Consider the following 27123-nt stretch of genomic DNA (forward strand, 5'->3'; position numbering starts at 1 on the left):
GTGCGGCTGGACACGGAGCTTCTGTGTGGGCGGTAAGTACCTTATGGTAGCATGCTAATGCTTTAATGCGCAAGTGACTTATGCTGCAAAAAATTAGTTCCAACTTCGGCCACCAGATGCAAATTTGGGGCTGTGAATACAAGGAAGACGTATGGAAATGTTGCATTTGTAATGGTTTAGGAACGGGACATGGCAGAAAAGGTCAAACAAGTGAGAAAGGTATAATGTTGGGTATATTATTGATCGCTCCTTACACAATTTGTTCGATAGGAGCACCGGAGACGTCGACTAGATGCTGCATCCGTAAAACGACGTGGTAAACAGTGGACCGAGCGAGGTGGCGCAGTGGTTAGCACACTGGACTCGCATTCGGGAGGACGAGGGTTCAAACCTCCGTCCGACCATTCCGATTTACGTTATCCGTGACTTCTCTAAATCGCTTTAGGCAAATGCCGGGATGGTTCCTTTGAAAGGACACGGCCGATTTCCCTCTCGATCCTTCCCTAACCCGATGGGTCCGATGACCGCGCTGTTTTCTACATCTACATTTACATGACTACTCTGCAATTCACATTTAAGTGCTTGGCAGAGGGTTCATCGAACCACAATCATACTATCTCTCTACCATTCCACTCCCGAACAGCGCGCGGGAAAAACGAACACCTTAACCTTTCTGTTCCACCTCTGATTTCTCTTATTTTATTTTGATGATCATTCCTACCTATGGAGGTTGGGCTCAACAAAATATTTTCGCATTCGGAAGAGAAAGTAGGGGACTGAAATTTCGTAATTATATCTCGCCGCGACGAAAAACGTCTTTGCTTTAATGACTTCCATCCCAACTCGCGTATCATATCTGCCACACTCTCTCCCCTGTTACGTGATAATACAAAACGAGCTGCCCTTTTTTGCACCCTTTCGATGTCCTCCGTCAATGCCACCTGGTAAGGATCCCACACAACGCAACAATATTCTAACAGAGGACGAACGAGTGTAGTGTAAGCTGTCTCTTTAGTGGACTTGTTGCATCTTCTAAGTGTCCTGCCAATGAAACGCAACCTTTGGCTCGCCTTCCCCACAATATTATCTATTTGGTCTTTCCAACTGAAGTTGTTCGTAATTTTAACACCCAGGTACTTAGTTGAATTGACCGCCTTGAGAATTGCACTATTTATCGAGTAATCGAATTCAAACGGATTTCTTTTGGATCTCATGTGGATCACCTCACACTTTTCGTTATTTAGCATCAACTGCCACCTGCCACACCATACTGCAATCTTTTCTAAATCGCTTTGCAACTGATACTGGTCTTCGGATGACCTTACTAGACGGTAAATTAGAGCATCATCTGCGAACAACCTAAGAGAACTGCTCAGATTGTCACCCAGGTCAATTGTATGATCAGGAACAGCAGAGGTCCCAGGACGCTTCCCTTCCCATCAAATAAACAAACAAGCTCGCAGCAGTTCCAGTGAAATCAGAGCAACGTTTTACAATTTACAGTGTTCTGGCTTTGGACCAGGTAGAGATCGAACGTGTCCCTGGGAAACGAATAACGAGTTCTTGTAGATATCCTCAGAGCCAAAAGTCACATGGATTCAAATGAGGCGATCTTGCAGTCGTTGCATCTGGAAAACGTCTGCATATAACACTTACGTGGAAGGTTGCAATAAGCGAATCTTTCACCCAGCGAGCGACATGAGATGTTGACCCATGTTGCGTGATGAGAAGTGTGGTTTCCATACAGGTTGCCGCCTTCCAAAGCAGGTGTCACATGTTGTACAAGGAGATACTGATAACGTGGAGACGTCGCGGTGGACCTGAAAGGCCCTCTGGGTGTATTCTCCTCAAAGAAGAACGGACCGAGAATGAAGGAGCTTGTGAATACACACAACGCAGTCAGACACGGCGAGGACAGTGCCTCTGCGGGTAATCAGTGCACTAAATTGGGCAGTTTTGTGTATTCACTGGACCGTGTAGGGTAGAACGTGCCTCGTCACTCCACAGAATATTGCCCGGCCGCAGGTCATCGCAGGTCATCATCTTCGATCCGTGCCAGAAACCGAAGAGCAGATTGAGAACGTTGCTGTGGATCATTATCTGGACCTTGTACAGGTATCAGTGTATAATGGGCCGCGAAAGTTTCCGTACTGTTGGCCGTGGGTGGACAGTCCTCGTGACCCTGCAGGAGGGGCCTCGTCAGCAACTCCGACCCGACTAGGACGCCTTCCCCTTCCACTTGCCACGCCAAACTCGCCCGTGCTTTTTAATTTCATTGTCATCTTCTTTCAACCATTTAACGGCACCGGGCGTCCCCTCAGACCTTTCAGTAGGCTAAACTGTGCCAGCGCAGCACAGTAATTGCTGCCGTTCACATGAAACGGTTTGGGTTGCTTTTGGGGGAGGAGACCAGACGGCGAGGTCATCGGGTCACCGGATTAGGGAAGGACGGGGAAGGAAGCCGGCCGTGCCCTTTCAAAGGAACCATCCCGGCATTTGCCTGGAGCGATTGAGGGAAATCACGGAAAACCTAAATCAGGATGGCCGGACGCGGGATCACATGAAACGGTCTCTCTTGTCGACAGGTATATTTTCCAGTCACGCTATGGCTTGTCAAATGACTGCGTGGATACTGTACCGTCATACAAACAATGTACAGCGCAAGACTTGGACCTGGTGGCCACAGCTGGAAGTAATCTGTTTTCCACAGTCGATCGGTTCCGCATTAACGTATTCGAATACTAACGTGTTCGCTGCCATACGATTATTACAGCTCACTCTGGGCATCTATGAGTAGCTGCAATTTTCTTATAACCACCCAGTATACACCTAAGCGACGAGCGTCTACGGTACCTCTTCTCTTTCTCCTCAGCCCAAACTTTGGAGGTACCGTAACACTGACCTGCTTCTCGGTGCTATTATCACTGTGCCGTCGTGCCTTACGGTAATTTGATCTGTGAATGCCCACTTCCCTTCTCTCTCTCTCTCTCTCTCTCTCTCTCTCTCTCTCTCTCTCTCTCCTCCTTCTTCTTCTTCTTCCCTCCATTAGTCTCTGAATAGGAACAGTGACCCGCCACGAATGGCGAAGTAGGTGGCTAATCATGTTCTTCCTCCTTCCTGCTCGTTTCTGGACTTGTTCCTCTGGGATTCGTAACATTCTCCTTTCTGAGCGTCTGTAATTTTTCCTCCTATCTATGTAATTATGTAGTTATCAATTCGTTTGAGCAATCAATCATAATAGGAAACACAGTCATAACTCAGTCACTCAAAATGATTCAGAAATTTTACTTGTTAGAATGAAATCAGGCGATGATTCTTCTTCTGTGCAGGCTCGTGCTTTGCAGCAGTCTCCTAATCTGTACAAATAAAATGCCTCGTATTTTTGGGAGCGTTGTATAATCAGTCGGGAAACCTCTATATTTCCGGAAAGCTTTTGACACCGTTCCTCATAAGCGACTTCTAATCAAGCTGCGGGCCTATGGGGTATCGTCTCAGTTGTGCGACTGGATTCCTGATTTCCTGTCAGGAAGGTCGCATTTCGTAGTAATAGACGGCAAGTCATCGAGTAAAAATGAAGTGATATCAGGTGTTCCCCAGGGAAGCGTCCTGGGACCTCTGCTGTTCCTGATCTATATAAATGATCTGGATGACAATCTGAGCAGTTCTCTTAGGTTGTTTGCAGATGATGCTGTAATTTACCGTCTAGTAAGGTCATCCGAAGACCAGTATCAGTTGCAAAGCGATTTAGAAAAGATTGCTGTATGGTGTGGCAGGTGGCAGTTGACGCTAAATAACGAAAAATGTGAGGTGATCCACAAGAGTTCCAAAAGAAATCCGTTGGAATTCGATTACTCGATAAATAGTTCAATTCTCAAGGCGGTCAACTAAGTACCTGTGTGTTAAAATTACGAACAACTTCAGTTGGAAAGACCACATAGATAATATTGTGGGGAAGGCGAGCCAAAGGTTGCGTTTCATTGGCAGGACACTTGGAAGATGCAACAAGTCCACTAAAGAGACAGCTTACACTACACTCGTTCGTCCTCTGTTAGAATATTACTGCGCGGTGTGGGATCCTTACCAGGTGCGATTGACGGAGGACATCGAAAGGGTGCAAAAAAGGGCAGCTCGTTTTGTATTATCACGTAATAGGGGAGAGAGTGTGGCAGATATGATACGCGAGTTGGGGTGGAAGTCATTAAAGCAAAGACGTTTTTCGTCGCGGCGAGATCTATTTACGAAATTTCAGTCCCCAACTTTCTCTTCCGAATGCGAAAATATTTTGTTGAGCCCAACCTCCATAGGTAGGAATGATCATCAAAATAAAATAAGAGAAATCAGAGCTCGAACAGAAAGGTTTAGGTGTTCGTTTTTCCCGCGCGCTGTTCGGGAGTGGAATGGTAGAGAGATAGTATGATTGTGGTTCGATGAACCCTCTGCCAAGCACTTAAATGTGAATTGCAGAGTAGTCATGTAGATGTAGATGTAGAATATAAAGAGATATTACACGTGCATACTTGTGGCCGACAAACGGCACGATCCAGTTGTCGGTGTTTCCTAGTCGAGGAGAGAGTGGGGCCGTCAGAGTGGTTGCAGGACTCTTTGTCTCCAGTTTCGCACAGTATTGTCTCGCATACGGAGACAACGGCCGCGTGCAGTTTGGCAGTGTTTCCGTGTGCGCCAGCGGCTGCAGGGGGCTGGTGGAGGCATCGTGAGTGGGCCAGCGTTCCGGCGACGCGGCTGCGCTTTCCGTCCGCCTGCTCTGCGACTCGCGACTCTGGCCAAGGCCGCGCAGCGCACAGGAATGCGGCCGGCCGCACGCTGTATCCTGCCGCTCTGCAGCTCCCTCCACGCCCGTTTTTGGTTCTTGACAGACTGACGTCGTCATCAGTTGAAACTACACTGTCCACTCACATCAATGCGACCAACTGTCAGTGGCCTTACTAACCACCTTTTACAGCGCGAGGCATACAGGAAGAGAGCCGGTGAACTTCTGGAAGGTTCTGGCACGGATGCAGAGCCGCGCCGGACCCGGTGCCGTCGCCGTCTGCGCTTCGTTTCTCTTTGAAACAGCCCCGCTCGAGGTGGTTCCACAGACACTCGGCTTGGTTTTAATCCGGGGAGTTTGCTAGCCGGGGGAGTACGGTAAACTCGTCCAGCCGCTCTTCGACCCACGCACGCTCACTGCGAGCTGTGTGACACGTTCCGTCGCCCTGGCGGCAGATGTCACCCCGCCGAGGAGAAATAAACTGCGCGTTGGAGTTGACGTGGTCCCCGGGGATAAAATGGCTCTGAGCACTATGGGACTTAACTTCTGAGGTCACCAGTCCCCTAGAACTTAGAACTACTTAAACCTAACTAACCTAAGGACATCACACACATCCATGCCCGAGGTAGGTTCCAGGCTGTAGCGCCTAGAACCGCTCGGCCACTCCGGCCGGCGGTCGCCGGGGATAGATGCGTACGTGTGTCGATCCGTTGAGCACTCCGAGAGTACGCGATGAGTCGGCGAATACCACAAGAACATTCTCCGGACTGTAACGCTCCCTGCTCGGTCGTGAACCCTGCCGACAAATGTCGCACGATGTCTGTTTTCAGACGCTTCACGCCGTGCACGCCAACGCTGATCTGCTCGATGGAGCATAAAACGTGATTCAACCGAAAAGTGCGTCTGTCGCTACTCAGTGGAACTCTACTTGCGATAGTGGCGTGCAGATTCCAGCCTCCGTCGCCGACGAACGGCAGTGAGCACAGGAGCACGGAGGAGACGCCTGCTGCGGAGGCCCGTACACAGCAACGTCCGCTGCATGGTCGCTGAGGAGACACTGTGGGTAGGCGGCCTCGGTTCCCGCTCAACAGCTGCACGTCCATTCGCCCGTACACACCACATTCACAGTCTATCGAACCATCTGTTGGCACACATGCAAGCTTGAGATTCATGCTCCACACGTTGAACAGAACGGCCGGCCGCTGTGGCCGAGCGGTTCTAGGCGCTACAGTCTGGAACCGCGCGACCGCTACGGTCGCAGTTTCGAATCCTGCCTCGGGCATGGATGTGTGTGATGTCCTTAGGTTAGTTAGGTTTAAGTAGTTCTAAGTTCTAGGGGACTGATGACCTCAGATGTCAAGTCCCATAGTGCTCAGAGCCATTTGAACCATTTTGAACCAGCATGCAGTACTTGCCAATCAGTATGCGTAGGGAAAAAATTCAGGAATTGAAACAAGACACTTACAAAGCCTCAGAGCCCTAAAAAGTAACACCACGTAACAGCTCTTAACATCTATCCAACTACAACAGCAACAGATTTGAAAATGCTGAAATCCAGCTACAAACTATTTCTCAAACTAACAACAGAAGAAAACTTCCACATACAGAAGGCCAACAAGTTTTAAATGAATACACAACACTCTGTAAAGGCGCATTAGTTAAGACATCAAAGAAACTTTACAGAAAAGGCACCACAGGCAGATAAAGGAGGTTACACACACACACACACACACACACACACACACACACACACAAATGACGGGGTGGTTCCTTTGAAAGGGCACGGCCGCCATCCTTAACCAATCCTCTGCGACAGAAGACATCACTGTTTGGCACCATCCGCCGAATCAAGGAACCAACCACCACACACACAAAAAGAGAGACAAAAATAAACAAAATCCAAATTCGGCGTCAAACTCAAATGGGAACAAATGAACGCAAAGGGAGTTAGGACACAAAACAGCATCGAGTACACCGCGTTTTGAGAAGTAAGGAAGTATTTGTATAACCAAAATTACGCGAAGTACATGTAATATGTGTGTAGTGCCCACAGAACGTGAAAGAAGTAGCATCAGTCACAAAAAAACGAGAAATATGTACTCAAAACATTTTGTCACAAGAGAATCACGGTTTTAAAAACCGAGGAATGTGTTAACTCGCGGATAAAATTCACATTTACATCGTTTCGTTTTCCAGATGATAAGCTGCCAGTGCAGGACACCATGCAGATGGTCCTGCAAAACCATATAATGTAAAATCCAGTTATGAACAAAATTGAACAAAAATTGTCTTCAGGCCTGATTTTGCTAGATCTGCTACATCCTAAAATATGATCTCTTTTTACAGTTTTTCAACAAACAAAACCCAGTGATGAACATGTTTTGTTAACAAGAAAAAACAGTGTTTTGTATAAAAGGCTTAACCTATATTTAGTAATTGGTTCTGCACATCAGATCGTTTGCAGATCTCTAAAGGGAGAAGTGTAGTGGTGTCAGGTCAGGGGATCGTGGCGACCTAGAATTGGACCATCTCGTTCAGTCCATCTTTCCATCCAGAAATTGAAGGACATTTATGGAGCGCTGGGTTGGTGTCCCATCCTGCAGGAATATTCATATTACAGATGCTCCAATTGTGGTTCAGCAAACTCTTGTATCGTGTCCAGGTAAACAACGCCGTTGACGCCAAACCCGATGAAAAAGAGTGGACTATTGATGCAGTCCGCATGAAACAGTCACTTCGCTACTCTCCCTTCATTTCAAGTGTAACATCAGGATGCCGTGAACCCCGTAGACGAACGTTATGACGATTGAGTTTGCTGGATACACGAAACGTTGCTTCATCGGAGAAACAAAGCTTTTCCAAAAAGTCGTAGTTCGCGTCAATCTCGCCTAGCATATCGACTGCAAATTATCGCGCCGACGTTTGTCCGTAGGTTTTAGTGCCTGAAGCAGCTGAACCGTGTAGGGATGTAGCGGTAAGTCTCAAGCAAGGGACTGTGCACTGATGAACTCTCATTTCCAACTGTCTGGCCGCCGTACGCGACGAGTTTGTCGGACTCCTTGCTTGCCGTATCATGTCCACAGCGGCATCTGAAACAGATGGGCGACCCGCCTCCTATTTATAGAGAACGCTGCCTGTTTTCATAAATGACGTAGGCTAAGCGCCAGTAGTTGGTCGGTACGGTGGTTGCCTTCCTTACCGTGTTCGTAAGTTCCGTTGCTCTTCGATATCGGACGCCGTCTGTGTGAACCAGGCCGCACACTTTTCTACAGTGGCGTTCACATTTTATCAGATTTTCAATTTTCAAAGCATTTGTTAATATCTAGTAGAGTTTTAAAGTTACTAAAGTCTGTAGGTTGTAAACATAATTTACGGACAACCTGTATTTCCGCACATGACCCAAATATTGTATTTTGAGAAACCAAGTCTGCCCTATGCGGGAACGACACTCTTTCGAAGACGTTGAAGGCCCACTCCACTCGCCACTACAGCTAACCGAAGTCGTGACTAACGCGACTAACATGTTTATGGTTAACCGTGTACCAGATGCTGGGGTGTTCGTTACAGCGACTCCAGTGGACCCATGCGCAACTACACTACTGGCCATTAAAATTGCTACACCAAGAAGAATGCCAACTGGTATTCGTTGGACAAATATATTATACTAGAACTGACATGCGATTTCATTTTCACACATTTTGGTTGCATAGATCTTGAGAAATCAGTACCGAGAACAACCACGTCTGGCGCAATAACGGCATTGATACGCCTGGGCATTGAGTCAAACAGAGCTTGGATGGCCTGTACAGGTACAGCTGCCCGTGCAGCTTCAACACGATACCACAGTTCATCAAAAGTAGTGACTGGCGTATTGTGACGAGCCAGTTTCTCGGCCACCATTGACCAGACGTTTTCAATTGGGGAGAGATCTGGAGAATGTGCTGGCCAGGGCAGCAGTCGAACATTTTCTGTATGCAGAAAGGCCCGTATAGGACTTGCAACATGCGGTCGTGCATTATCCTGCTGAAATGTAGGGTTTCGAAGGGATCGAATGAAGGGTAGAGCCACGGGTCGTAACACATCTGAAATGTAACGTCCACTGTTCAAAGTGCCGTCAATGCGAACAAGACGTGACCGAGAGGTGTAACCAATGGCATCCTATACCATCACGCCGGGTGATGCGCCAGTATGGCGATGACGAATACACGCTACCAATGTGCATTCACCGCGGTGTCGCCAGACACGGATGCGACCATCATGATGCTGTAACAGAACCTAGATGCATCCGAAGAAATGACGTTTTGCAGTTCGTGCAGCGAGGTTGAATACGCCATCTCAGGCGCTCCTGTGTGTGATGCAGCGCCAAGGGTAACAGCAGCCATGGTCTCCGAGCTGATAGTCCATGCTGCTGCAAACGTCGTCGAACTATTCGTGTAGATGGTTGTTGTTTTGCAAACGTCCCCATCTGTTGACTCGGGGATCGAGACGTGGCTGCATGACCCGTTATAGCCATGCGGATAAGATGCCTATCATCTCGACTGCTAGTGATACGAGGCCGTTGGGATCCAGCACGGTGTTCCATATTACCCTCCTGAACCCACCGATTCCATATTCTGCTAACAGTCATTGGATCTCGACGCACGCGAGCAGCAATGTCGCGATACGATAAACCGCAATCGCGATAAGCTACAATCCGACGTGTATCAAAGTCGGAAACGTGATGCTACGCATTTATCCTCCTTACACGAGGCATCACAACAACGTTTCACCAGGCAAACCCGGTCAACCGCTGTTTGTATATGAGAAATCGTTTGGAAACTTTCCTCATGCCGGGACGTCGTAGGCGTCGCCACCGGGGCCAGCCTTGTGTGAATGCTCTGAAAAGCTAATCATTTGCATATCACAGCTTGTTCTTCCTGTCGGTTAAATTTCGCTTCTGTAACACGTTAGCCGGTCTAGCGGTTCTAGGTGCTACATTCTGGAACCGCTCAACCGCTACGGTCGCAGGTTCGAATCCGGCCTCGGGCATGGATGTGTGTGATGTCCTTAGGTTAGTTAGGTTTAATTAGTTCTAAGTTCTAGGCGACTGATGACCTCAGAAGTTAAGTCGCATAGTGCTCAGAGCCATTTGAACCATTTGAACTGCGCGCCTCGCCGGCAGAGAGGCAATGCAGCGGCGGCGGCGGCAGCGGCGCCTGCTGTTGCAGCGGCGACACCTGATGGCAAAATCGATTCCCCGCCTGCCGTCGGCCGCATTAAGACAGGCCGGCCGGCGCGGGGGCCGAGGGCCCCGTATCAGACGTGGTGCTGCGTGGGAGGCGCCAGCTAGAGGCGGAGGAGGAGACGCTAATGGCTGCGGCGGCCGTCATAAACACGCGATCCGCCCGCCGCCAGCTCTGCACGTGCTCCGGAGAATGCCTGCTGATGCCGACTGCCCGCTCCACCCGCTCCTCTTTTCCTGTTTCTGCCCCTCCCTCTCTGCACAGGAACAAAGCACGCGTCGCCTGCCGTGGGCGTCCCTCTATTATCTGCGTGACGGGTCTTAATTAGCAATTAAAAACGACGCCGAGAATTAGTCCGGCGCTCCATGCGCTACTGTTCGGGTTCTCTTTTTCAGCCGGTCACAAATGCGGTAACAGACACCCTACTCGTAACTGTAGCGTAACTTATCTTGAGTGAGACACACTACAGCTGCAGCTCAACTCCGCGACGCTGGACACTGGCGACAGGAGCCGGCCGGTGTGGTCGAGCGGCTCTAGGCGCTTCAGTCTGAAACCGCTCGACCGCTACGGTCACAGGTTCGAATCCTGTTTCGGGCATGGATATGTGTGATGTCCTTAGGTTAGTTAGGTTTAAGTAGTTCTGAGTTCTAGGAAACTGATGACCACAGAAGTTGAGTGCCATAGTGCTCAGAGCCCTTTTTTGAGCGACATGAAAGAATTATCCGAATGGGACGCAAATCGGTAGATGTATGCACACGTACAGATAAAGAAGAAACAAATGGCCACAGTATCAGAAAAGTTGGATGACTTATTCAAGAGAAAGAGCTACATGAGCAAGTTAGTAACGCGTTGGTCCACCTCTGGCCCTTATCGAAGTAGTTATTCGGCTGGGCATTGATTGATAGAGTTTTTGGACGCCCTCCTCAGGGGCATCGTGACAAATTCTGTCCAATTGGTGCGTTAGACCCTGCCCATAATGTTCAAAACGTTCTCAGTTGGAGAGAGATCCGGCAACTTGCTTGTGGCAACCACGAAAACAAGCAGTAGATGCTTTCGGCGAGTGCGGGCGGGTATTGTCTTGCTCGAATGGAAACCCTCGATGCATTGCTATAAAGGGCAACAAGACGGGGGATCTAGAACATCGTCGACGTACCGCTATGCTATAAGGATGCCGTGGATGACCACCAAACGGGTCCTGCGATGATAAGAAATGCCACTTTAGACAAGCGCTTCTGGATGTGAGACCGTATGGCGAGCAACAGTCAGGCTGGTCTCCCACAGCTGTCCGGGGCGTCTCCAGACACGTCTTCGGCCTGAAATCTCATTGACCGGAGTAGAACTATCTACAGTGATGAGTCCCGCTTCGAACAGGCCCGAAGACCTGTGAAGACGTGTGTAGTGACGCCTCGGAAACCGTTGGGGTACCAACGGGGCTGTCGCCCGCCATTTGGTCCGGCAGTCGGGAGTGATCGTCTGGGGTACCACTTCAATTCATAGCAGGACCCTTTTGCTTGTTATCCGCGGCACACTTCAAACACAGCGGTACGTTGACCGTATTCTGCGCCCCGTTTTGTTGCCCATCATGGTAACCCATCCTGGGCTTTCGTTTCAGCGAGATGATGCCAACCCGCAGACGGCGAGAACTGCTAATGCTTCTCTTCCTGCTTGCCAAACCTTGTCTTGGCCAGCAAGGTCGCCGGATCTCTCTCCAACTGAGGATGTTTGGAGCAATATGAGCAGGGGCAAACTGGACAAAATTTGGCACGATATCCCTCAGGAGGACATTAGAAAACTGTATCAATCAATGCCAAGCCGAATAGCTTCTTGCATAAGGGCCAGAGACGGACCAACGCCTTATTCACTTGCTCAATCTGTGAAACACTTTCTCTTGAATAAATCATCCAATTTCTCTCATATGTTTGTTGTTTGTCTATACCTAACGAATCCCCCGATTAACGTCTCATTCGGACAATCCCTTCGTAGTGTTTCATTTTTTTCATTTTTTCACTTTTTTTCCCTTAGAGTCTACAACTACTTTGTAATAAGAACTAACCTTCTTGGAAGTAATCCTGAGCCAGTGAAAGATTCCGAATCTGAGGAACGATAAGGTAAATCAGACAACACGCGTCTTAAGTTGAGCAGAGGTAATATGCAGGGTGGTTCATTGATAGTGACCGGTCCAAATATCTCACGAAATAAGAATGAAAAGAAAAAACTACGAAGAACGAAACTCGTCTAGCATGAATGGGGATACCAGTTGGCGCTATGGTTGGCCCGCTTGATGGCGCTGCCACAGGTCAAACGGATATCAACTGCGTGTTTTTAAATAGGAACCCCCCTCCCATTTCTTATTACATATTCGTGTAGTACGTAAAGAAATATGAATGTTTTAGTTGGACCACTTTTTTCGCTTTAATAAGGTAAGACACAGTCTTCTTCTTCCCTGTAGCTATTCAAAGGATGGAAGTATTCACAGTATCAAAATGATACTGAATATAGGCAGTGCTACGATTAAGTCAGTGGTAATACGGAGCGAATTTTACGATTGTGCCCGTGTGTCCAGCCGTTACTTTGGAATCAGTAGTCGATAGCCATAATTGTTTAATGACAATCCATTTAGTTCGCAGACAGTTCAGTTCATAAATAAAAGTGATAATAGTATCAGTAGCTGCCAGAATAAATACGTTGCAAATACTCCAGTGAGTGATAGGGTGAACCTTTCGCGAAAGCTAGAAGTACGACCTGTGCTACAGCCAAGGCGCACCCAGCGGCCGATGACGCGGAACAGTAGCTTTCGGTATCCAGTGCAAAAGTTTTGTCCATACTTGGTGCATTTAAACTATATTAACGTATGCAACAAACAGGTATACAACTGGTCACAAAATATCCGCTTTATAAGAGTTGCCAAATGAGAAACTTGTAGTGATTGTACGGAATTTGTCGTCAGTTTGAAACGCAAACGGAATTTACGTAAAATCGTGAACGTTCGATCGCAAACTCGTGCCACGTAAACAAGGCTTCCCATATGCCTCGACAAATATTCGTACGTACGCGGCAACAGTAGGTTATCTTTGGTGAAATTACGGCGCGTGTTCGCCGGTTGTTCTGCTGCTGTAGTTCCATCCGGCTGGGCATCGCTTCCGAGACTAAAAGTGGCTTTTCCAAAGTTGTTGTGTTCAGACTGCCCTATCAGCTCCTTCAGTTCGTGTGCGACCCTTTGAATCATTCAGAGTGTAGGACCGCACGCCCTCGGAGTTTTGTCGGTCAACCACACCATGGTACGTGACTCCTCTCGTGTAGCGTTCACTACTGGAACCGGATGACCACCTCCATGCCACTTTCACGCTTATTAAGCGAACCAGCTCTTCCTCGGATCTACTCCGTCAGTTCTATCTGGTACTGGTTCCAGACTGACAACCAGTGTTGGATTACCTGTCAAATGAGGTTTCTTATGCTGTCTTCTTCGTGGATGAAACCCACTTCCTAAGGATTCGGTCAGCGATTAGTATTATGTGACCCTTCCAGTATAAATCGCTTCGTGCGCGTACTCAGACGTATTTAATGGATGCGACTGCTTCCCCTATGATCAGGGTGACATTTTGTGTTGCCGCCAGGAGAGAATAAGCTAGGAAGAGGCTGGAGACAAATGATTCGCAATATGGTTCACCAGCGGACGTAGAAGCCTGCTACTGGGCTTTTACCAGACTTTTATTGATTCGTACAAGTTAAACTAATCTATTCGAGGACTTTGTAGACATATTTAGCCATAAAACGAAAAGAAACTGGAAGCTCAGTTTCACTCCGTACTGCTTCTTCTCTGCCAACGGCCTTGCCTCAGTGGTAACACTGGTTCCCGTTAAGCGCTGTCGGGCTTGGGTAGCACTTGGATGGGTCACCGTCCAGGTCCGCCGAGAGCTGTTGGCAAGCGGGGTGCACTCAGCCCTTGTGAGGCAAACTGAGTAGCTGCTAGATCGAGAGGTAGCGGCGCCGGTGATGAAAACACAGCGGCCGGGAGAGCGATGTTCCGACCACACGCCCCTTCATATCCGCATCCAGTGACGCCTGTAGGCCGAGGACGACACGGCGGTCGGTCGGTCGGTACCGTTAAGGTCTTCTGAGACCTGTTCGAACGGAGTTTAGTTAGCTTATTTTCTCTCTCTCAATCCTATGCCGTCCTTGGTGTTTAAATCAAACACTCGTGTTCCATGAAACTAAAAGGAGAGAACCTTGATTTCTGTGCCATTTGCTACAAAACCTGCCAGACGCTACAAATCCGCTATCGAAGTTGTCATTCTTAGCATCTACAGAACTTGTCAAGTAACTACACATTCCTTCCCGAAGCGCGTCCGTTATTCCAAACGTTTGAAAAGGAGACTCAAAACCCAGAAAGAATCAAGGCTGTGCAAAGCTGCACTCTGCGCTGCGGTACATGATAAAGTCCAAATACTACTAATTGTGTCACGTTTAACGTTTGTTCAAAACTCCTAATCGCTTTGTGCCCTTAAATTTAGAGCATACTTAAGAACCTAAAAGCATTTTCGGTTACCCATATATCAGCCAGACTTCCCCCTCTCCCCCCCCCCCCCTCTTTAGCTGACCACCCATCCCCGTTGCCCCTCATTCCACTATCCTAAGAGGGACCTCCAAGGGCTTGCCGCAAATAATAATCATAATCATCACTATACTAGCCACACCATTACCATCCCTGAAAAGCAGTATGACTGCTGTAAGGTCATCCTAAAACGACCATAAACAAAAAAATCGTTGAAGTATGAAATACGAGCAGAATAGAGCCAAATCCTAACTGGTAATGAAACAGGTCTTGCTACCCAAAGTGAAGTGTGAGGTGTCACATTCCCCTATCCCAGGAATAAACCAGTCAACAACAAAAAATTGAATTAGTCAGTTGCTAGAAGTGGTTTTTGTCAACCGTCTTTGTCGTCATGCATTAAAAATGAGTAACTTAAGAGCCCCACGGTCCGCGCGGCTGCCCCCGTCGGAGGTTCGAGTCCTCCGTTGGGCATGGTTGTGTGTGTTGTCCTTGGCTTAAGTTAGTTTAAGTTAGATTAAATAGTGTGTAAGCTTAGGGACCGATGACCTCAATAGTTTGGTCTCATAAGATCTTACCCCGTAAGAGCCCTTTCTAATATGCGCCTTGACTGGTGTATACATACCGCCTGCCTGAATGGGCTCCTGGAATGCGCTCTCACATATCATTTGTCGGGTGTCACAGCCGCTCAGTCGGTAATTGTCCTTTAACTGTGTTATCGTGAGACGTGGAAAAGCGAACAGACTAGGGAACCGAGGCTATTCTCCATCGCTCGGTAAAAGGGGAAAGGTGCATGGGACTTAAGCAATTAAACGATGGCGATGGAGTCACCAGCCTTGGACTACCTGCATTCAGGGAACAGACAACAACCCACATCATATTAGCGCTACATCAGTTTCACGGAGAGTTAAACCTCAGTTGATGATTCCATAATTGTGATACAGGCGCCTCTTTGTCTACAATTTAGGTATGGATTGTTTAAGGCAATTGGCGCTTTGACATGCAAGAGAAAAAGGCTCTGGAACAGACATGTAAGAGAAGGGACAAGCACAGATAGTTCTAACGGTGGTTGTTTTTGTACTGCCGTAAACGTTCCCATGACTTTTTCATAAAGGAAATGTTGTCTATTTCAAGGTGTCTTGAGGGTGTAGAAGCAACAGTTTCAGTATGTGACTGATAATTTTTTACTGTCACAGCTGCCACATAATACAGCTGGTTATCCATATCGGTCCTTATGGGTCATCTTCAGGTATTTGCAGGTCAGTTACAGTGCAGTTCGCCAACTTGGTCGCTGCATATCGTGGCCCCGACGTCGGTATTTTAAAGCTGAGGCAGGCGGGGCGGTTACGTCAGGCGTTAATGGTATCAGGTAACTTTCTGTTAAACTTTATCGTGGTAAATGGTCACTGGAAATGAACAGAGTTGAGAGACTACCTTCGAAATGAGCAACTACGAGAAGAATTTCTTTTGCTCTTTCTGAATTAGTTACCTTTGTATAAATTAAGTATAAGCGCCCTTGCAGCAATTTATCTTTACCAAGTCGATTTACGGAGCGAGATGCCGCAGTGGTTAGCGCACTGGACTCGCATTCGGGAAGACGACGGTTCAATCCCGCGTCCGGCCATCGCGATTTAGGTTTTCCGTGGTTTCCCTAAATCGCTTCAGGAAAATACCGGGATGGTTCCTATGAAAGGGCACGGCTGACTTCCTTCCGTAACCCGATTGGACTGATGACCTCGCTGTTTGATCTCCTCGCACACATTAACCAACCATCCAGTTCGATTCTGTTTTGTCCACTACGGCAGGGATTGACTGTAGCGCCACCATGTGCTATTTGCTGTCTTCTGTTGGAAAGGTGGGCTGACTGCAGCACTGCCCCAGCTCGTGTTCACCAGGCGGGTACGACATTTGTTCGTACCTCGACCTCTGTATCCCTCTGTCTCGCTGGTATTTCTAAGATAACATGTCCGCTGATAACTGCCAGTAGCACTTGAGTGCAAAACCAATAAACATTGAAGGGAAGCCAGCTGTCGAGCACCTCGATACTGACCTGTATGCACCATCAAAATGGGCACAGAATGTAGGGTTACAGCTCAACCCGTCCAAAACACAGGCGATTATGTTTGGTCATTCTAGGCTCATTAGCCGGAATGATCGGAAATCCGTACTATCCTTAACCCAAATGGAGCAGGTATCAATTTCTCTCCTTCAGCAAAGAGTCTAGAAGTGATAATACATGAAAATCTAAATTTGACTGTGCACGTAACTGCAATGTCCTAGCCGGCCGCGGTGGTCTAGCGGTTCTGGCGCTGCAGTCCGGAACCGCGGGACTGCTACGGTCGCAGGTTCGAATCCTGCCTCGGGCATGGGTGTGTGTGATGTCGTTAGGTTAGTTAGGTTTAAGTAGTTCTAAGTTCTAGGGGACTTATGACCTAAGATGTTGAGTCCCATAGTGCTCAGAGCCATTTGAACCATTTTTTTTTGCAATGTCCTACAAAAATATAATATGCTCTTCCCTGTTGACCGGAGAAAGAATCTTGTGCAAAAACTTATACATCCAATTGCTGGCTTCAGCCATGTTATCCTGCAGCTCTTCTCTCAGGAAAGCTCGCGGTGCTGGAACTGGTTATGAATGCCTGTGTTCGGTATATCTGTGATGCTCGACACTTCGATCGTATGTCACCATCATATGCACGGTTATCCTGGCGGCGAGCAGACGAGCGCAGAGATTTCCTTACCCTCTGTCTTCTCTAACGTCTTAACAACCTACACTGCCTCTCCCCGACCTTAACTCTGTTGTGTGAACAACACGACAAAAACTCCCGCTGCCGTCAGACTGAACTGCCCCACTCCATCGTTCAGCCACTTTCTCGAAGTCCTTGTCAGTGGCAGGATGCCGACTCTGGAAATACCTCCCGCATTTAAGTACAGAAATGAATAACATCTTCAGCTCCAGTTGGTTGGTTGGTTGGTTGATTTGCGGCGGGGACGAAACAGCGAGGTCATCGGTCCCATCGGATTAGGGAAGAAAGTCAGCAGTGCCCTTTCAAAGGAACCATCTCTGCGTTTCCCTGAACAGAATTAGGGAAATGACGGTAAACCTAAATCAGGATGGCCAGACGCGGGTTTGAACCGTCGTCCTCCCGAATGCGACTCCAGTTGCTAACCACTGCGCTACCTCGCACATTTTCAGCTTCAGAAAACACTTATTGACATGTCCTCTAAGGCAACAATAATGATTACTATTGTCCCTGCACGGACTCTTTACCCTTCTACGTCCCTGTTTCGTAATAAATCTTCCTCATTTCCCAGTATTCTTAGCTGAATTCCCCTTAAATTTCCTTTCCCCAGAACCAGCCACATCAGAGAATATCTATGTTCCACAACTATAAATTCTTTTTATATCTGCCACTATCATTATTGTTATTGCTGTCAGTATTATTATGTTACTGTTATCATTTTTAGTGGCAACAGCAGCTTAATAGTACTGCTAGTATTAACTTTATTAGTACCGAACATAATATTATTTACTCGCACTATCACTATACACACTCTACTCATTTTAATACTACTTGCCATATTAAAATTGTCTTTTCCTAGGTTACTGTGATTAATATAAACTCTATGTGAGGGAACCACGTCCGACGTAAGACAGGGCCCGATGGTCCTACTCAGTGAATCTTCTTCGCTCTTTTCTCTAGAGTTCATCCCTTCTAATACGGGTTCTGACTTTTCAGGATTTAGCACAGTGTACTTTCATATTTAACTCTGTAACTGGATGCACTTCCTAACCCCGCAGTCGTCAACGTGGCCTGAGGTAGGGAATTGGCGTGCGCCACCCTCCTGTGGACCGCTGGATCTTTGTCCCTTGTGTTGTCGTGTTTTCAGTGTTTGTGTGTCATATTTTCTGAGGCTGAATTTCCGGCCGAACCCGGCGTTTTCCCAAACGAGCGTGGGAAACCACCTGTGAGTGGTCCCCTCGGTCGTTAATCTGTCTCTCTAGTTCGGGCACTGTGCGCTAACCTTTACGGGCGGGTTTCGATTTGACGTGAATATACACTCATCAGATTGCTTCTACCGCTCGTAGACAACAAATTGGCTCGAGTCAAATAACTGTGTTGAAGGTTACAAAATTAATTTGAAGCATTATATGTAGGAGCGTTCAAGATACAAGTAGAACTCAAAAATACCGATTTTCAAGTGACGTTTCACGGAAAGGTGCGATCGTTTATGAAACAGGGAAAGACACAAAGCAATTGTGCAGGATGATTCCGTGATGATAGTACAAACTTTCAGGGCTGACGGAAATGGTATAAGTATCAGTATGAGGTTTTAAAGGAAAATTGAAAGTTGTACGTGCCGCCAGCACTTGTTCAGTCGAAGAGATGTTCAAATGGTTCAAATGGCTCTGAGCACTATGCGTCTTAACTTCTGAGGTTATCAGTCGCCTAGAACTTAGAACTAATTAAACCAAAATAACCTAATGACATCACGCACATCCATGCCCGAGGCAGGATTCGAACCTGCGACCGTAGCGGTCGCTCGGCTCCAGACTGTAGCGCCTAGAACCGCACGGCCACTCCGGCCGGCGAAGAGATGTGTTTCATAGGAGCAAAGATGAACGTGCTCATGTGTGCCAGGCAATTTCTTTTTGGTTCATATTACCGCCTCCCAAAATATGGAAAGCAAGAAAATTGCAGTAGGTCCACTGTGAGAAGTATCAGAACGATTTTCGCTTATAGTTTTCGATTTGTCGTTTCCGCACCTCAAATTGATTCATTTGCACTTCTCCATCATTCCTGAAAGTTTGTAACAACGTCACGGAAACAGTATATGGCATGCATTTACAAAAGTGTTGTTTAGTAATTAAATACTACGCGCCGTTATTACGTGTGCCGATACGAAACACTTTTTTTCTCTGTTTGTAGCTTGTATTGTAGCGCCTCTATGCTGAAAAATCATTCCCAGAATCTCAACAGATTTTATCGCTTGACATTGCACGGTCTGTCTGCACTTGTATGCACCTTTTTCACTAACTGTTATGTTTTGGTCATTGAAATTCCCGTTTTGATACGTTCACGTTTCAGCCCATCCAACTTATAAATCATTCCCGCGCCACCAACTCAGTTGCTTTTCTTCAACTTACGTAACCTCGGCCTCTTCCACCGATTTTACGTTAGTGTGTTTAATTTTACAGCAATATTTCATATATACGTTTACAAAAGTTACAATATCATTACACCGAAGTATTTACAAGATGTATGTTTAGATGTAAAGACACAGATTATGCTATCCCTGATTTACGACAAGCTGTTCTTTTGAACTAAACTCGTTATTTCTCTACATTTCTCCATCGATAGCTAGAGACAGAAGCTTCCATGTCATGAAAAAAACAAAAAACACCGTTTATCAGTTTTGAGAGTAACTAATTTTGGTCCTTTTGTCGATTACAGTTTGAATTTGTGTGGCTCGTCCATCGTTCGGGCAATCGACAAACCGTTGCGTAACGGGTATCTTTCATTCTGAGGAAAAGTACGCTACAGCGGAGTTTTCAAAGCACGCACTGCCTAGTCTCTACTGCAACCACGCACTTTTCACAATCAACAGTGGACGGACAGACACCGTGTTTCATAAATTTTACACGATCGCGCGTGCACATACACGATGCGGCAGTCAGGCAACTTAATTGAAATTCGCTGTACTTTTTCCTCCCAGGCGCGTCCGCTGATTGAGATAAACGAGAAAAACAGCCGTTTTTTTGGCCGTTGCTGCTCCTGCTGTTTCCCACACAACGCATGTTTCTCCCTAAAAAGAAGAAACATGAGAGCCAGCTTCAACAACACCACGCTGTTGAAAATAATTCGATCTAACGCTTTACACGCTGATGAGCAACTGAATTATATGTGGCAGCAGTACTGGATGGAGGTAGAGACAGAGAGAGAGAGAGAGAGAGAGAGAGAGAGAGAGAGAGAGAGAGAGACCCTGTTGCCACGGTGGATGGAATAGTTGCCAAATGACGTGACCGGGACGAAGTGCGGGGTGGATTCTCTTGACGATGGGCGTATTGGCGGGGAGGGCGCAAACACGCGTCGTAGGGAGATGCCCCTAACGTTCAGTAATTTTCATTGCACATTCGTCCACAAAACGAAGGCGGAGTCGATAGTGTTAACTCACTTGAACCGTAATATCAAAGGTGCATGATGCTGGTCGATGAAGCAACAGATGAATGGTTTCTCAATACTGAGATTAAAAGACCACTAATAAAACAAGAAATTTGTAAAAATTAATACCGTCTCCAAACAGCGACTCGTGCCTCGTTCAGTAGAGCATTGTAGTTACCGCTATTTCTACATCTGTACTCTGCAAGCGACCTATCGGTATGTGGCGCAGGGTGGCCTTCCCCCTTCCCTGTTCTAATCGCGTAGTCCGCGGGAAGGATCTCTCTAATTTCATCTCGATGGTTTTTTATCGCGTGATGTACGCAGGAGGAAGAAATATATCGGTTAAATATTCTAGGGATGTACGCTCTCGGAATTTAAACAGTCGGCCGTACCGTGGTGCAGAGCGCCTCTCTTGCAGCGCCTGCCACCTGCGTGTGTCGACCATCACCGTGACGCTTCCGCGCTTACTAAATGAACCGATAGCGAAACGCGCTGATCGTTTTTGAACCTTCTCTGTTTTCTCTATGTCCCCTCTGGTATGGATCCCAGACTGACGACCAGTATTCAAGTAGTGGTGAATCTCGCCCGCGATTGATTTTATATCCTCGTTCCACTTCAAATAGCCCCGTGCTGGTGCTTCGAGGTATTTTATGGGAGTAACTGCTTCGAGTGATAGGTCTGCAGCCGGCCGGTGTGGCCGAGCGGTTGTAGGCGCTTCAGTCTGGAACTGCGCGACCGCTACGGTCGCAGGTTCGAATCCTGACTGGGGCATGGATGTGTGTGATGTCCTTAGGTTAGTTAGGTTTAAGTAAGTTCTAGGGGACTGATGACCTAAGATGTTAAGTCCCATAGTGCTCAGAGCCTTTTGAACCAATTTGATTGGTCTGCAATCGTGTAATGACACAGTGATGGGTCGTTCTGTTTCTGTGCTCGAGTACGTTATAGTTATTTATGTTTTGTCAATAGAATGTGATAAATACTTTGTCTATGTAGTGTCACAAATTGTGTCTTGTGTATTTTTAAGAAATGAGGCCGTCCCGGCTTTGCACTAAATATCCGTATCTACGGCCGGACGTGTTGTCTGGTGCAGCGGCGACACACACACACAGACCTCCCTCGTGAAGCAGTCCGTCTGTCAGGGAAAACCGTAGCAAAGTCGTCACAGTAGCGCCTCAGATCACGCTTCACATACACTCAGTAAAACGTGGCGGCGGGCCGTAAATTGCTAATGTGTGCTGACAGGTGATACGTATACAGGGCGTTACAAATAGATACGGCCAAACTTTCAGGAAACATTCCTCACACACAAAGAAAGAAAATATGTTATGTGGACATGTGTCCGGAAACACTTACTTTCCATGTTAGAGCTCATTTTATTACTTCTCTTCAAATCACATTAATCATGGAATGGAAACACACAGCAACAGAACGTATACGAGCGTGACTTCAAACACTTTGTTACAGGAAATGTTCAAAATGTCCTCCGTTAGCGAGGATACATGCATCCAGCCTGCGTCGCATGCAATCCCTGATGCGCTGATGCAGCCCTGGAGAATGGCGTATTGTCTCACAGCCGTCCACAATACGAGCACGAAGAGTCTCTACTTGATTTGGTACCGGGGTTGCGTAGACAAGAGCTTTCAAATGCCCCCATAAATGAAAGTCAAGAGGGTTGAGGTCAGGAGAGCGTGGAGGCCATGGAATTGGTCCGCCTCTACCAATCCATCGGTCACCGAATCTGTTGTTGAGAAGCGTACGAGCACTTCGACTGAAATGTGCAGGAGCTCCATCGTGCATGAACCACATGTTGTGTCGTACTTGTAAAGGCACATGTTCTAGCAGCACAGGTAGAGTATCCCGTATGAAATCGTGATAACGTGCTCCATTGAGCGTAGGTGGAAGAACATGGGGCCCAATCGAGACATCACCAACAATGCTTGCCCAAACGTTCACAGAAAATCTGTGTTGATGACGTGATTGCGCAATTGCGTGCGGATTCTCGTCAGCCCACACATGTTGATTGTGAAAATTTACAATTTGATCACGTTGGAATGAAGCCTCATCCGTAAAGAGAACATTTGCACTGAAATGAGGATTGACACATTGTTGGATGAACCATTCGCAGAAAAGTACCCGTGGAGGCCAATCAGCTGCTGATAGTGCCTGCACACGCTTTACAGGGTACGCCGGCCGCGGTGGTCTCGCGGTTCTAGGCGCTCAGTCCGGAACCGCGCGACTGCTACGGTCGCAGGTTCGAATCCTGCCTCGGGCATGGATGTGTGTGATGTCTTTAGATTAGTTAGGTTTAAGTAGTTCTAAGTTCTAGGGGACTGATGACCACAGATGTTAAGTCCCATAGTGCTCAGAGCCATTTCAGGCAGGTCGTTGCGAGGGCGTGCGTGTGCCTGCATGCCTGTGCGCTCGTGTGTGTGTGTGTGTGTGTGTGTGTGTGTGTGTGTGTGTGTGTGTGTGTGTGTGTGTGTCTGCCTCCAAGGTCACGTGATCTCAGTTGTCAGTTTTCGCTAATATTCTGAAGGCGCTCTCAGACAAATGTACTTTTTTAAATCTTGTTATGTCCGCGTAGCCGTACTCTTATACACTCAAGAGCCACAGAAATTGGTACACCTAGCTAATCTCGTTTAGGGCCCCCGCAAGCACGCACTAGTGCCGCAACATGATGTGACATGAATTTGACGACGTGACATGGATTCGAGTAATGTTTGAATTAGTACTGCAGGGAACTGACACCATGAATCCTACAAAGTTCTCCATAAATCCGTAAGAGTACGAGGGGGCGGAAATCCCATCTGAACAGCACGTTGCAAGGCATCCCACATACGCTCAAAAACATGTCTGGGGAGTTTGGTGGCCAGCGGAAGTGTTTAAAATCAGAAGAGTCTTCCTGGAGCCACTCTCTAGCAATTTTGGACGTGTGGGGTGTCGCATTGTCCTAATGGAATTGCCCAAGTCCGTCGGAATGTACAATGGATATGGAAGGATTCAGGTGATCAGACAAGGTGCTTACGTATATGTTACCTGTCAAAGTCGTATCTAGACGTATCAGGGGTCCCATATTACTCCAATGCACACCACACTATTACAGAGCATCTACCAGCTTGAACAGTCCCCCGCTGACATGCAGGGTCCATGGATTCATGAGGATATCTCCATACGGCCTGCCTCTGTGGTCGAGCGGTTCTAGGCGCTTCAGTCCGGAACTACGCGGCTGATACGATCGAAGGTTCGAACCTTGCCTCGGGCATGGATGTGTGTGTTGTCCTTAGAACTACTTAAAGCCAAGTAACCTAAGTCTAGGGGACTGATGACCTCAGATGTTAAGTCCCATAGTGCTTACAGCCATTCGAACCATTTTTTTTTCTCTCAATACCCATGCACGTCCATCCGCTCGATGCAATTTGAAACGTGACTCGTCCGACCAGGCAGCATGTTTCCAGTCATCAATAGTCCAATGTCGGTGTTGACGGCACCAGGCGAGGCGTAAAGCTTTGTGTCGTGCAGTCGTCAAGGGTACACGAGTGGGCCTCCGGTGCCGAAAACCCATGTCGATGATGTTTCGTTCAATGGTTCACATGCTGACGCTTGTGATGACCCAGCATTGAAATCTGCAGCAATTTGCGGAAGGTTTGCACTTCTGTCACGTCGAACAAGTCTCTTCAGTCGTCGTTGATCGCGTTCTTGCAGGATCTTTTTCCGGCCGCAGCGATGTCGGAGATTTGATGTTTTACGGGATTCCTGATATTCACGGTACACTTGTGAAATGGTCGTACGGGAAAATCCCCACTCCATTGCTCCCTCGGAGATGCTGGTTCGCGTCGCTCGTGCGCCGAATATGACACCACGCTCAAATTCGCTTAAATCTTCATAGCCTGCCATTGTAGCAGCAGTAACTGATCAAACTACTGCGCCAGATACCTGTTGTCTTACATAGTCGCTGCCGACCGCTGCGCCGTATTCTAAAATGGTTCAAATGGCTCTGAGCACTGTGGGACTTAACACCTGAGGTCATCAGTCCCCTAGAACTTAGAACTACTTAAACCTAACTAACCTAAGGACATCACACACATCCATGCCCGAGGCAGGATTCGAACCTGCGACCGTAGCAGTCCCGCGGTTCCAGACTGTCGCGCCTAGAACCGCTCGCCCACACTGGCCGGCGCGCGGTGTTCTGCCTGTTTACTTATCTCTGTATTTTAATACGCATGCCTATACCAGGTTCTTTCGCGCGCATTGGTCGTATTCTCAGTATTTGATACTGCATTTGAGTCTTTGGAGCTACATAAAAATGACTCAGTGATCTGAAATTCCTCTTCACCTAACGATAACAACCGGAATAAGATGCTCTGAAACGAATGGAAATAAATAAGTACATGAAACACTCTTGCTGACCTGAAGAAGAAGAATGCCTCATTGATGGCGTCAATTAGAGATTGCTTGCATAAAGCAGGGGATATATTGGAAAGCGGAGCTGTCATCGAAGAGCAACACAAGTGTTTGCTGAGGGCAGTGCAGGATTTCTACTGGGTAAAGGTCGTCCCAACCAGACGATAAGTACAGATAAAGTTACACTTTTGTGTGGTACAGTGGGGACATCCACCGCCGTCTCCACTGTTTTTTTTTTTCTTTAATCAAGATTCTATCGCTAGCCGTGACTAAGAAAGCAGCTGAACCAGGATCACTACAACATATCTTCCTGCACGGAACAACTGCAGCTAGGCGATTATTCGTTGTTCCCAGAGTTGGGTTGGGTTGTTTGGGGAAGGAGACCAGACAGCGAAGTCATAGGTCTCATCGGATTAGGGAAGGATGGCGAAGGAAGTCGGCCGTGCCCTTTCAAAGGAACCATCCCGGCATTTGCCTGGAGCGATTTAGGGAAATCACGGAAAACCTAAATCAGGATGGCCGCACGCGGGATTGAACCGTCGTCCTCCCGAACGCGAGTCCAGTGTCTAACCACTGCGCCACCTCGCTCAGTTGTTCCCAGAGTGCTCGGTGCTTAACAAAGTGCACCTAATCACACTGCTGGAAAAAGAAAATGAACACATTGACGCTAGTCACTAAGACCCTGCGTGCTTGAACCGGACACTGCGAGAGGGCGGTGCATGCGGTGATCAGACGCGCAGCTCTGCGGACGCACCAGGAACCGCGTCATCGGCCGTGGAACGTTGCTAGCTGCGCAGCGGTTGGTCGCAGCCAGAACCGGTGGGAGCCAGTTCCCCTCGGCATGCGGAGCTCCGCCTGTGTCTGCAGCGTTGTTAGCCTGCCGCGAGACCGTGTACGTGAACCGTCTCGGCAATTGACGGAGTTTGAGCGAGGGCATATAGTCGTCCTGAGGGAGGCCGGGTGGACGGACCGGTGGATTGCGTAACACGCGACGCGTGAGATCTCGACAGTGGCCAGGAGAAGGTTCACACGCCTGTCGACCTGGGTCCGTACAGCGGCGACGCAGAGATGGACGCCGAGGTAGTCGGATTCTATGAAGTGTCATACGGGACCGCACCACCACTTCACAACAGCTTAGGGACGCCGTTGCTCCAGGGGGATTCAGCGAGAACCATCGGCAACCGCCTCCGTGAAGCAGGGCTAAGGTCCCGTCTTCCGCTCACGTCGTAACATCGTTCGGCCTGCCTCCAGTGGCGTTTAAGGACGAAGTGTCGTCTTCATTGATGACAGTCGCTTCTGCCTCGGTGCCAGTGATGGTCGTACGCGTGTGTGGCGTCGTGCAGGTGAGTGCCAAAATCAGGACTGTATATGACAGAGGCACAAAGGGCCAGGACCCGGCATCGTAGTGTGTGGAGCAACATCCTACACCGGCCCTACTCCTCTGGTGATCCTCGAGTGAACATTGGACAGTGCACGGCACGTTCAGACCGTCATCCAACCCATCATACTGCTGTTCATGGTCCAGCAAGGTGACAAGCTTTTCCAACAGGACAATGCACGTCCACACCTATCACGTGCCACCCAACGTGCTCTCGAAGGTGTATGTCAACTATCCTGGCCAGCACGATCCCCGGATATAAGCCCCATTGAGCATGTTTGGGACCGGATGATACGTCATCTTGCGTAGTGTGCACATCCGGCACGAACTGTGGCCCCACTGGGCACCAGGTGCAAATTGCACTGCAGGCCATTCCGGAAGACTACATACAGCACCTCCTACGATGGTCTCCATGGAAGAATTGCAGCCTGCATTGCTGCAAAACGAGGGTATATACGGTACCAGCGTTGACACTGTGCACGCTCTGTTGACTGTACTCACGTGCGTACGGCTACATCTACATCTACATTCTACATTTATACTCCGCAAGCCACCCAACGGTGTGTGGCGGAGGGCACTTTACGTGCCACTGTCATTGCCTCCTTTTCCTGTTCCAGTCGCGTATGGTTCGCGGGAAGAACGAC

The sequence above is a fragment of the Schistocerca americana genome, chromosome 8 (assembly GCF_021461395.2).
Source record: "Schistocerca americana isolate TAMUIC-IGC-003095 chromosome 8, iqSchAmer2.1, whole genome shotgun sequence".
In the NCBI taxonomy this organism is placed as follows: Eukaryota; Metazoa; Arthropoda; class Insecta; order Orthoptera; family Acrididae; genus Schistocerca; species Schistocerca americana.